We start from the raw sequence: 14,273 nt of genomic DNA, 5'->3' as shown, positions 1-14,273 counted from the left end.
TCAAGGGAGATATGGATGGCGGTAATTCTAGGTTGCAAGTAAATTTCTAGGCATAAGGTGTAATGGAGCTTTAGCAATTTGCAGCCATCTTGGTGCGCCGCCCACCGGAAGTCCTCCTAGTTTAGTTTGTTATGTTTTTGTATCTTACCACAAATCTTTGTCATTGCCCTTATCTCCGTACCCAGCACTACTGAATTTTAAATCACTATACAAATAAATATAATAATATTAATAATATTATTAATAATAATAATAATAATAATAATAATAATAATAAATATAATAATAATTCATACATACTCCTAATGGTTTATCATAATGAAGAGACTGTTGCTGACCACAGCTTAGTTATGTTGTTGGTAGGGAATGTCAGATGTTGCACAACTATATGATAATAGAAGAGTACTAGATCATACTTTGAGGGCACTCTACCATTAATAATGAATATTCAGGAATTTAAAAAAACAAAACAAAAACTAATGAGGCTGATATAAACTTAAAACTTGATTGCAGTATTCCTTCCTCCTGTCTTCGTCTTTGTGGATTGCGTGGATGAATTTGAAGTTGAGTCTCTCCATGGGCTTGATGTTCTAAAGCTCTCTGCTCAGATAAGATGACATAAAATGATCCTTCAGCACTATGAGATCCCTTACAAAATTCTAAAAAGGCAGATTTTTCTATACTTCTGCACAACATGAGAGTTTTGTTATACTTACACTTTGGGCGCCATGTACTAAGGCGTCAATTTTTTCGCACAGACCGTATCAAAATAACCCGCCGGCATTCGCACCATGTGGATGACACTTCGTTACATGAATGTACTAAAAACCAAGCCGTAAAATTTTGCATCTATTGTGTGTCGAAGACAATCAGATTATTGATAACTTTGAAGCTTCGTTCGGTGAGAAAGTTAAGAAGCTGTCTGCGACCTGATTGGTTTAGTTCTTTACCCACGTGACGATCTGAGTCTTGATAAAGGCCCAGAGAGGGCTGAAACGCGTTGACCTGGTAAGCCTTATTTCAGTAGGAGATTATAATTGTGATTTATCTACACATTGTATTTTTATTTTTCCCACAGGTTTTTTTGCAGCAAATCCGATTTTTGCAGCAAGTTTGTTTGTTGTTTTTTCCCTTTTTCACTTGTTTTTGTCTTTTTTCACTCATCTTCTTCACATCATTCAATTTTATCGAGGCCAGGGCCTCAAGGGCATCTGGGAACCAAGAGACAAGCACTAGAATCACTTTATTTTGGATTAAAACTGTGCACCAAACCACTTCTCAGGATTGACACATTTTCTATCTCTTTTGGATATTAGCAGTTTGAAACACTGCTGCAGCTGTGTTATTTTTCCTAGACACTGTTTCTATTTTACTTTGGTTGGACATTTGGAGTCCTTTTGGATTTGGTATATTTTCAAGACACTAATTTTGGAATCACGTTTGACTCATTTTTTGTGACACTGCATTGCAATTTATTTTATTTCAAGTTTTAAGTGTTTAGATACATCACCATTGTATAAGCATACACAGACAGTTCTTTCTTTATTATAACCTACCATGTTTTTATGTAATTAGCGTGGATCCATGCAATTGTGAATTTGTATATTTTAATGTTTTAGTAACTCAATATTTTAATATTTTAAATTTGAGACTTGTGATTTATTATGTCTTAATAAATATACCACTTATATTATAATACATTTCCCTTCACGATTTACCTTAGCCTTCGTATTGCTGGTGCCTGGGCACACTCCTTACATTTTTTTTTCACTAGGTGATAGCTAGGTATCACCGCTACAGGCATAAAAGGTATAGGTGGCGCTGGGATACACTTGCACTCTATCTGTCATAATCGTCAGACAAGTGGCAAGGTCTGGCTGCTGACATGTATAAGAATGTGCATATTCCCAGAAATCTTAGAATATTGTTTATTTACTTTTCGGTATTCACTTTGACAAGATGGCTTGCTCCGGAGATTCTGCTACTTCTAAGAAGACTCGCAACCCTAACTTCTCGCATCAACAGAATGTTGTACTTGTTGATCTAGTACTCGAATATTATGACAATATTTATGGTAGTCGAGTCAAGCAAACCCCAGGCGCTCATAAGAAGATTATTTGAGAGAAAATTAGTGACGCAGTGAGTGCTCAAGGACCCACTAAAAAAGATATTGAGTCCTGCAAAAAAAGGTTCAACGATATCAAGCGTCAAACAAAATCCAAAATTGCCAAAGAAAAGCAATATGCTCGAGGTACTGGAGGCGGACAACCTTATGTCGCAGATTTGACAGACTTTGAAAGAAAAGTTTTACAGAAGCTTGGCACGGAGGTCATTGAGGGCATAACCGATGACTGTGATAGCGATATTCATGGTAATTATAATTTATAAATTAATATTTATATTGTTTATTTGTCTGCTCCAAAATTGTTTCTCTTATGTTCATGTTTTATAAAATTGGATTCTGTTAACGGAATCTTGATTGTACAATTTCTGGTGTACTGTTCCTTTAAAATAGATTTATGAATTACATTATTTCTCTCTGTATCTATTTTTTTAAAGTTCCAGTGAACCAAAAATAAAGCATTCATGATGGAACATGAAAAACATTTTCAATTATCTAATATACTCCATTTTTTTTTCCATTGCTTAATGTATTTTAAAAAATAAGGCCTACATGGAACAGTAAAATGAAACCCAAATGTTTGATTTTGAAAGGGCATGCAATTTTAACCAGCTGCATTTTTTATTTTCATTATCTAAATTGCTTTATTTTCTATATATTCTTTGTTGAATAACATATATTGATATTGAAATGCTCGGTAGCTGCTATTTCTTCAACAAAGGAGAACTAACAAATAAAGCAAATTAGATAATAGTAGTAAATTTTATTGTATTCTCTATTGGAATCATTTGAGAAAGATCTTTTTAGTGACCTTTTAATTTGTGTATATTAAAGCAAGATACAAATCCAAGGTAGAAAATGTTATAATGGGAGTACATTTAACTTTTAATTAGCATTTCAAAAATTGCACATAAACTTTTAATTTTATTGATTGTATTAATTTAAATTTGTATTTACTAACTCCTAGGTGGTTCAGTTAGAGCGTGAACCTCTGCATCTGTCCATACCCCATCTACCTCTTCATCAGAGATACCACGTCCTTCAACTTCTCAGCATTTGAACGTAAGACAACAACAACATGGGCAATATTTACGGTCAACTACAAATACCAGCCACAGCCTATCATCTGCAGATACTATTCCAGATGTAAGGAGCAGTACGCCAGATACAGCTGTTGGAAGAAGCTCTGGTATGTATCTTTAAACCACTTATATATACACTTTCTAAATTTTTGGTTATAAATGAGATATTAATGTTTAATTTTAATTTTTACAGCAGATGTTGGATGTCTCTTCAGAGCCATGGTGACCGAATCAACACCACTTTTCGATGGTAAGTTACTTATTTAAAGTAAATATAGGATGACAAGACAAATAATTTTGGTACAAACTAAATTTAACTTTTTAAACTTTGATAGTTATTCAAACTGTAATACTGTGAGATTGATGTATTTTATATGCAAACAGTTGTACCATGTAAAATCACAATTATTGATTAGTAAGGAAGGCATTTAATCTTATTGTTAGATTCCAACATGACAGTATAACATGACACTATAAATTTCTCTTGTATAGTAACCCCTCTAACCATTAATGTTGGAATAAATTTCGATCTGCATCTTTTTTTTTAGAAATGAATGCTAAATTTTTTTGGTTTTTTTTAGATATCGCTGAGGAGGATGATTCATCAAGAGAGGTGATTCTGAATCTTGTTCCAGTTCCAGCACCAGAGGGTAGATCGCCAGAAAGTGGAAGCCTGACTCCTGACCTAACACAGATGGCACAAGATCAGGATTTGGATATACATGAGCCTGTAATAAACCCCCGTAGTGATGAGGAAAATACAAATTCACCACCTGATCATGGAGTACAAGCACAGGGAATTGAACCATTGGAACAACCACAAGCTATTGTCCAAGAGCAGGCACCTTTGGAAGATGCAGGTCTGAACGAAATGTTAAATCTTGCCAGAGAATATAGAGCAGACAGTAGACAGGTTCAGGAAATTTTGTCTGGACATTTAGAAAGGATTGACACTTATAACCAGCAACGCTTGGAACTGGACCGTGAAATCTTTAACTGGCAAAGAGAAATGGACAGGGAAAGGAACCTACATATAAACAGGGCCTTGACAATAGCTGTAAACAACATGCGAATGGCTCAAAATACTATGCAAACTTTGTTAGAATTGATTAGAGATAGACATCAGAGCCAAGAGTCGCCAGATCCAAAAAGACCACGGTTTAATTAGTGCATTGTTATGGACAATTTTAAAGTTATTATTATTTTTTTGTTGACAAAGAATATATTGTTATTTGTACATAGTTTTATTAAAGTTTATCCTGTTTTTATTTAATTTCTTTTTTAATTTTTGAAATTTAGTTAAAATCAGTTAAAGGTTTAAAATGTATTGTACACACAGACAAATCTAAGTGAAACAATTATAATTTTTATTATATCCAAAATATTAACAAAATTGAATCAAAAAGGCATTATAAAAAAAAAGATATGAGAGTGCTCACAGCCAATACAGTATTTTTTGGGTTTTGAATAAACTTTTTAACATACCAAAATATGACAATTTTAGTGGCATCAAATTAAAAAAAACAAAAAAAAACTTTTTTTATTTAAAATGCAATCATTGATTATCTGTTTTCCACTACATAAGTATTGTAGAGATTCTGAACCTGTGTATTTAAATTCTTTATAGTATCCATTATTTGTTTAATATCTTCACAGACAGAGGATTGAACTTGTGATACAACTGGTACCCTGGAATCTAGAGAAGGGACAAAAATTTGAAAATAAATTAAGGATTATGAGAACATTTTTAAAATAAAAACAGATTATTAATAAGCAGGTAACAAAATTGTATTACCATTTTGGTTAGAGGCAGTATTATCCATAGATGTACTTGTCTGTGTAGATTTAGAAACCATAGATATGTCCCAGTTGTTATCAATATCAGAAATATTGGTTGAGTTTTTCTCACTACTTGCATCTGAAATATATATTTAGAAATCGAGGTATATATTTTGGTATTGATTTGACTATAAGCTATAATATAGTAAATAAAAAAAATAATAAACAATTACCTAGTTGAATTGAGGGTGAAGTTAATGACATCCTTTCAGGAGCATTATTTGCTTCATTGTCACTATCTATGAAAGATTAATAAGGAATTCTATATAAAAAATTGTAAGTAGAAAAATGCTAATGGTACAAAATATAAGAAAAATACCTTCTGTAGAAGATATTTGTATTATTCTTGTGAACCTTGTTTTCTTCTTTTTCAACACTCTTTTATTGGTTTCTGTAAATAACACAACAAGCTAATCATGATTAAATTTAACAGTTGTATAACTATAGATATGTAAACCATGGTTCTATTGTACCTTGAGGTGTATGAACGACAGTTAGGCGCCTGACACCTCCTTTCTGTGGGGACAATTGTCTGTCAAGCAAAGACAGTGGCAAGGGTGGGGATCTAGCCTCACTTCTAGGTGTCAAATTTAGAATAGGCCTTACATAACGTGGAGGAGGAGCACCACAAATATTTTCTTTCTTCTTATCTGAAATAGAAAATTTGTACATATGTTTGTTTAAAGTTTCTTAGTTTTAAAATGTGTTACATAATAAAGTTTTCAATTTTGGTGTGTTAGAATGTTTATAGTGTTTCAATTTGTTTTAAATTGGAATGGACATGAAAGTGATATGGTACACCTATTTATTCTTTCAGTTCTCATATTGATGATGAACTTTGCATAGAATTTATAATGTAAAAGAATAACTAAATTATATACCAGTAAGAAACAGTATGGACATGAAAGTGATCACTAAGGTACACTGAAACCTAATTATAATTTCAGTTCTCATATTGATGATGAACTTTGCATAGATTTTATAATTTAAAAGAATAACAAAATTATATACCAGTAAGAAACAGTATGGACATGAAAGTGATCACTAAGGTACACTGAAACCTAATTATTCTTTCATGTCTCATATTGATGATGAACTTTGCATAGAATTTATAATTTAAAAGAATAACAAAATTATATACCAGTAAGAAACAGTATGGACATGAAAGTGATCACTAAGGTACACTGAAACCTAATTATAATTTCAGTTCTCATATTGATGATGAACTTTGCATAGAATTTATAATTTAAAAGAATAACAAAATTATATACCAGTAAGAAACAGTATGGACATGAAAGTGATCACTATGGTACACTGAAACCTAATTATAATTTCAGTTCTCATATTGATGATGAACTTTGCATAGAATTTATAATTTAAAAGAATAACAATTTTATAAACTTACATGTCCTTAAAAGGCTCCTAATAGATTGGTAATATAGTGGTTCTCGACGTTTAACATCACTGTATCGTCTCAAACATTGACACCTGGTCCTTTTCATTTTTGATACACAATACATTCTGCGTATCATTTCATAAATAGTTTTGTCCCTTTCATCTTGAATGACCCCCCGGACACCCCCTAAGCGTTTGGGAAAAAATCTATCCATTACATACATTAGAATTATCATTTCCCCAGATGTGAAAGGTGCAATTCTCTTCATCCTCCCTGGTCCCATAGCAACTTTCTAGATGGGTGTGTCAAATCCCAAAATGTTCTCAATATCGCGTTATTCACTGTCTCTATGCAACATTATTGTATATTTGCCAAATTGTTAGAATTCTTTGGATACAATTATTAAAAAGTTGTATTATTTATTGCCATTCTCAAGTAATGATAAATGTAAATTAAGTTTTATGTATATATTTTATTGTGTAATATAGTTATCAATAGTGTAGTGTAGGTTTTTTTGTTATGTAGGACAGTCATATAATTATAGATCTTTATGATTATTTGGTTTATATAGTTATTGTGCAATATGTTGGTTTTAAATAAAAATTAAAGTTTTATTAAAAAACAATATCCAATGTGACCGTTTATTATAATTTCTTAACTTATAAAAATAAAAACAAATAAAAAATCACACAAGTATATGATGAAAAAAAAAGATTTATTCAGAAAATGAAAATTTTGTTTTTTATTCAAAAGAGCAAAAAATAGAAGTCCTGTGATTACAATCTTTTGATGAAATCAATCCTTAAAATAGTTCTCTGCGACATAATTTTTGGCATTAATGGCCTGTCTTGTTGGTGCATCATTACAGGTGACCTCAGGGAAGTTCTCAAATGATATTTCTTCTTCATTATCAATTTCAATTCCTCTTCTTATTGCAATGTTATGGAGAATGCAGCATACAAGAATAATTTTTGCAACCTTCTCGTGAGCATACTGCATGACACCACCTGAGTGGTCAAGACAACGAAAGCGCATTTTTAACAATCCAAATGCTCTCTCGATGATTCCTCGGGTGGATCTGTGTGCCTCGTTGAATTTCACCTCACATCTTCTTCGAGGATTGTTATAGGGTGTGAATAACCATTCTCTACTGAAATAACCAGCGTCCCCTATGAAAAAAATAGAAAAGGATTAACATTTCAAAGATGATAAAGACGATAATTTCAATGAGAATTAACTATGTTTTTTAGTTAAATCTATCATCACAATCCATGACATAAACTACGTTTGACAATTATAATAATACTGTAACATAACATCCAAAAAATATAATTACCTAACAGCCATCCTTCAGGCATCTCTTCCTCCTCAAACTTCCGATATAACCCAGACTGACTCAAGATATACGAATCATGGCAGGATTCAGGGAAGTTGGAACGGACACTGATTATTTTCATGTTATGGTCACACACCATCTGAACATTGAGGGAATGGTACTGTTTTCTATTCCGGAAAATGTCCTCACGTTCTCGGGATGGTTTGACTGCAACATGGGTGCAATCAATGGCTCCAAGTACATTGGGCATTCCGGCCATTCTATAAAAATTAGACTTCACAGATTGCCACTCTTCTGGAGTCGATGGAAGGCACACGTACCTTGGAAAGACGACCATCAAAGCATCAATAACTTTGGTTAGGTGTCTCGAAAAAGCAGACTGGCTGATGCCAATTATAACGCTAGACACAGCTTGGAATGAACCAATGGCAAAAAAGTGTAAGGCTGCCAACAGTTTTAATAGTCCGGGTATGGCTTGTGAACGCGCTGTCATAGGTTCCAGGTATTCTGCTATTTTATTGTAAAGTTCCATAATAGCTTCTCTGTCCAAACGGAATCTCTGGATAATCTCTCGATCAGAAATGCTTTCCAAACCCATACGTGGAAGGAAAACTCTAGGGACTCTGATTCTTCTACCTCTCCTTCTTTGCAAGTTGTCAACCGGTGCCTGTATAGCCCTTCTTCCTCGTAATTGAATTAATCGGAAAAGAAACATGTGTAAAAGTGTCTCCATCTTCATTCAGTGATCCAAAAACCAATAATGATACAATAGTGCTCTAGTCCTTTCACTTAAGTACTTCTACCTGGCGTCAGGTTGATACGCCCTATAGTTTTCTATTGTATTTGCTACCTAAATGGTCGCAAAGCCAATCACAAATACAAGACCCCCCAACATTAAAACCCACCACCCACACACCCCTACTCTTAAACCCACCCGATCCCCCCTTAAAAAAACCTAACACTAACCCCCTGAAGATCACCCTACCTTGAGCCGTGTTCACCCAGCCGGGCCGAATTCTTCATCCAATCCGGGCGATGTGGTCCTCCATCCGGCAGAAGTCTTCATCCAAGCGGGCCAGAAAAGGTCCTCCATCCGGCAGAAGTCTTCATCCAAGAGGGGCAGAAGAGGTCCTCCATTCGGCAGAAGTCTTCATCCATCCGCGGCTCCATCTTCAAGACCTCCGACGCGGAACATCCTCCTCGGCCGACGGACTAGCGACGAATGAAGGTTCCTTTAAATGACATCATCCAAGATGGCGTCCCTCGAATTCCGATTGGCTTATAGGATTATATCAGCCAATTGGAATTAAGGTAGGAAAAATCCGATTGGTTGATTTAATCAGCCAATCCGATTGAACTTCAATCCGATTGGCTGATTAAATCAACCAATCCGATTTTTCCTACCTTAATTCCAATTGGCTGAAAGAATCCTATCAGCCAATCGGAATTTAAGAGACGCCATCTTGGATGGTGTCATTTAAAGAACCTTCATTCATCGTTGGTCTGTCGGCCGAGGAGGATGTTTCGCGTCGGAGGTCTTGAAGATGGAACCGTGGATGGATAAAGACTTCTGCCGGATGGAGGACCTCTTCTGCCCCGCTTGGATGAAGACTTCTGCCGGATGGAGGACCTCTTCTGGCCCGCTTGGATGAAGACTTTTGCCGGATGGAGGACCACATCGCCCGAATTGGATGAAGAATTCAGCCCGGCTGGGTGAACACAGCTTACAGTAGGGTGATCTTCAGGGGGTTAGTGTTAGGTTTTTTTTAAATGGGGATCGGGTGGGTTTTAGAGTGTAGTGTTAGTTGTATTTGTAACTTAGGTTAGGATTTATTTTACAGGTAATTTTGTAATTATTTTAACTAGGTAGCTATTCAATAGTTATTAACTATTTAATAGCTATTCTACCTAGTTAAAATAAATATAAAGTTGCCTGTAAAATAAATTTAAATCCTAATATAGCTACAATGTAATTATTAGTTATATTGTAGCTATATTAGGGTTTATTTTATAGGTAAGTATTTAGTTTTAAATAGGATTAATTTATTTAATTATAGTAATTTTATTTCGTTTTATTTAAATTATATTTAACTTAGGGGGGGTGTTAGGGTTAGACTTATGTTTAGGGGTTAATAACTTTATTATAGTAGTGGCGACGTTGGGGGCAGGAGATTAGGGGGGTAATAATTGTAGGTATGTGGCGGCGATGTTATGGATGGCAGATTAGGGTTACTAAAATTTATTATAGTGTTTGCGAGGCGGGAGTGCGGCGGTTTAGTGGTTAATACATTTTATATTATTAACATGTAGGTGTCGGCGATGTTAGGGACAGCAGATTAGGGGTTCATAGGTATAATGTAGGTGGCTGCTATGTCCGGTCGGCAGAATAGATGTTAAATAATTTTATTATAGTTTTTACGTTGTGGGGGGGCCTTGGTTTAGGGGTTAACAGGTGGTTTATGAGTGTACTTTGTAGCACTGTAGTTAAGAGCTTTATGTTCCGGCCCATAAAACTCTTAACTACTGACTTTTATATGCGGTAGGAGTCTTGGAGGTAGAGGCTGTACCGCTCACTTTCTCCAAGACTTGTAATACCAGCGTTAGCCAAATCCCATTTAAAAGATAGGATACGCAATTGACGTAAGGGGATTTGCGGTAGCCAAAAGTCGCGGAAGAAAAGTGAGCGGTACACCTGTACCTGCCAGACTCGTAATACCAGTGGGCGTTAAAAAGCAGCATTAGGACCCCTTAACTCTGCTTTTTAAGGCTAACGCAGAACTCGTAATCTAGGCGAATGTATCTAATAGCTCATGAAATCCCACATCAGATAAGCCTGCAGCACTAAACAAAAAAAAACACCTCTATTAACACTGAACATTCTCATTTGGCACTGAAACACTTCTGCCATCATCATATACAGAATAATAACCAAATACTAATATTTTAGAAAATGTCCTCTATAAAGCACCATTTTTTTGTTACATAACATGGCATGACATTAAAGGGTACAAAGTAAATTTTTGACAAATATAAGTAATTATGATGCTTTGAATAAATAAATAAAATAAAAATAAATAAATAAATAAATAAATAAATTGCTGATATAGGGTTGGATTTTAATACATGTAACTTCCCTTCTGATCTTTATCAGATGAGTTAAAGCAGGATTTAGAATTCAAACCCAATTTAATCCATTCATTACCCCAACAATAATCCGTGGCCTAGATTTGGAGTTTTGTCGGTAACGACCCGAAAAACTAACGCCGGCTTTTTTCTGGCCGCACCATAAAAATAACTCTGGTATCGAGAGTCCACATAAAGGCTGCGTTAGGCTCCAAAAAAGGAGCGTAGAGCATTTTTAACGCAGCTTCAACTCTCGATACCAGAGTTGCTTACGGACGCGGCCAGCCTCAAAAACGTGCTCGTGCACGATTCTCCCATAGGAAACAATGGGGCTGTTTGAGCTGAAAAAAACCCAAACACCTGCAAAAAAGCCGCGTTCAGCTCCTAACGCAGCCCCATTGTTTGCTATGCGGTAACCCTTCCTACGTCTGCACCTAACACTCTAACATGTACCCCGAGTCTAAACATCCCTAACCTTACACTTATTAACCCCTAATCTGCCACCCCCGCTATCGCTGACCCCTGCATATTATTATTAACCCCTAATCTGCCGCTCCATAAACCGCTGCTACTTACATTATCCCTATGTACCCCTAATCTGCTGCCCTAACATCGCCGACCCCTATATTATATTTATTAACCCCTAATCTGCCCCCCACAACGTCGCCTCCACCTGCCTACACTTATTAACCCCTAATCTGCCGAGCGGACCTGAGCGCTACTATAATAAAGTTATTAACCCCTAATCCGCCTCACTAACCCTATAATAAATAGTATTAACCCCTAATCTGCCCTCCCTAACATCGCCGACACCTAACTTCAATTATTAACCCCTAATCTGCCGACCGAATCTCGCCGCTATTCTAATAAATGTATTAACCCCTAAAGCTAAGTCTAACCCTAATACTAACACCCCCCTAAGTTAAATATAATTTAAATCTAACGAAATTAATTATCTCTTATTAAATAAATTATTCCTATTTAAAGCTAAATACTTACCTGTAAAATAAATCCTAATATAGCTACAATATAAATTATAATTATATTATAGCTATTTTAGGATTTATATTTATTTTACAGGTAACTTTGTATTTATTTTAACCAGGTACAATAGCTATTAAATAGTTAAGAACTATTTAATAGCTAAAATAGTTAAAATAATTACAAATGTACCTGTAAAATAAATCCTAACCTAAGTTACAAATAAACCTAACACTAGACTATCAATAAATTAATTAAATAAACTACCTACAATTACCTACAATTAACCTAACACTACACTATCAATAAATTAATTAAATACAATTGCTACAAAGAAATACAATTAAATAAACTAGCTAAAGTACAAAAAATAAAAAATTATTTACAAACATTAGAAATATATTACAACAATTTTAAACTAATTACAACTACTCTAAGCCCCCTAATAAAATAACAAAGCCCCCCAAAATAAAAAAATGCCCTACCCTATTCTAAATTACTAAAGTTCAAAGCTCTTTTACCTTACCAGCCCTGAACAGGGCCCTTTGCGGGGCATGCCCCAAGAAGTTCAGCTCTTTTGCCTGTAAAAGAAAAAATACAATACCCCCCCCCCCCAACATTACAACCCACCACCCACATACCCCTAATCTAACCCAAACCCCCCTTAAATAAACCTAACACTAAGCCCCTGAAGATCATCCTACCTTGTCTTCACCATACCAGGTTCACCGATCGGTCCAGAAGAGCACCTCCGATGTCCTGATCCAAGCCCAAGCGGGGGGCTGAAGAGGTCCATGATCCGGCTGAAGTCTTCATCCAAGCGGGCCAGAAGAGGTCTTCCATCCGATTGAAGTCTTCATCCAAGCGGCATCCATCCGGAGCAAAGCGGCAGCATCCTGAAGACCTCCACCGCGGAACATCCATCCTGGCCGACGACTGAACGACGAATGACGATTCCTTTAAATGACGTCATCCAAGATGGCGTCCCTCAAATTCCAATTGGCTGATAGGATTCTATCAGCCAATTGGAATTAAGGTAGGAATATTCTGATTGGCTGATGGAATCAGCCAATCAGAATCAAGTTCAATCCGATTGGCTCATCCAATCAGCCAATTGGAATTAAGGTAGGAATATTCTGATTGGCTGATGGAATCAGCCAATCAGAATCAAGTTCAATCCGATTGGCTCATCCAATCAGCCAATCAGATTGAGCTCGCATTCTATTGGCTGTTCCCATCAGCCAATAGAATGCGAGCTCAATCTGATTGATCCACAACTAACAGCCGGGGTAGCATGAAAGTATGGGTCAGAGTGCAGACCGCATAGCCGCGTGGTGTCTGAGGCACAATCCCGCAATGATGGCCATTGAGCTTCAAAGATACAATTGCCAGGGTCAGAAATAGATGCCTGTAGGAAGGCTGGTCGATGGGTTGACCGTATCTCTTCATGAAGAGTTAGGCAGGAAGATATGAGAGTATCCAAGCGAGGTAGGAACACATTCATGAGTTCTTTAACAATAGAGCTAGCGGCCATCTTTGGAGGTAAAAGACAAGCCACTGACATCTTCACCGTGTCGTGAGAATAACTGTTAATGTGCTTTCCAGGGGAGAGAAGGTGCTAAATTCTCTATCCACTTTGGTTCCCGGACTCAACAAGTAGTCAAGGGAGATATGGATGGCGGTAATTCTTGGTTGCAAGTAAATTTCTAAGCATAAGGTGTAATGGAGCTTTAGCACTTTGCAGCCATCTTGGTGCGCCGCCCACCGGAAGTCCTCCTAGTTTAGTTTGTTATGTTTTTGTATCTTACCACAAATCTTTGTCATTGCCCTTATCTCCGTACCCAGCACTACTGAATTTTAAATCACTATACAAATAAATATAATAATATTAATAATATTAATAATAATAATAATAATAAATATAATAATAATTCATACATACTCCTAATGGTTTATCATAATGAAGAGACTGTTGCTGACCACAGCTTAGTTATGTTGTTGGTAGGGAATGTCAGATGTTGCACAACTATATGATAATAGAAGAGTACTAGATCATACTTTGAGGGCACTCTACCATTAATAATGAATATTCAGGAATTTAAAAAAACAAAACAAAAACTAATGAGGCTGATATAAACTTAAAACTTGATTGCAGTATTCCTTCCTCCTGTCTTCGTCTTTGTGGATTGCGTGGATGAATTTGAAGTTGAGTCTCTCCATGGGCTTGATGTTCTAAAGCTCTCTGCTCAGATAAGATGACATAAAATGATCCTTCAGCACTATGAGATCCCTCACAAAATTCTAAAAAGGCAGATTTTTCTATACTTCTGCACAACATGAGAGTTTTGTTATACTTACACTTTGGGCGCCATGTACTAAGGCGTCAATTTTTTC

This window comes from Bombina bombina, chromosome 5 (assembly GCF_027579735.1).
Source record: "Bombina bombina isolate aBomBom1 chromosome 5, aBomBom1.pri, whole genome shotgun sequence".
Taxonomy (NCBI): domain Eukaryota; kingdom Metazoa; phylum Chordata; class Amphibia; order Anura; family Bombinatoridae; genus Bombina; species Bombina bombina.
The sequence above is the reverse complement of the archived record's forward strand: the minus strand, read 5'-3'. Positions refer to the sequence as shown.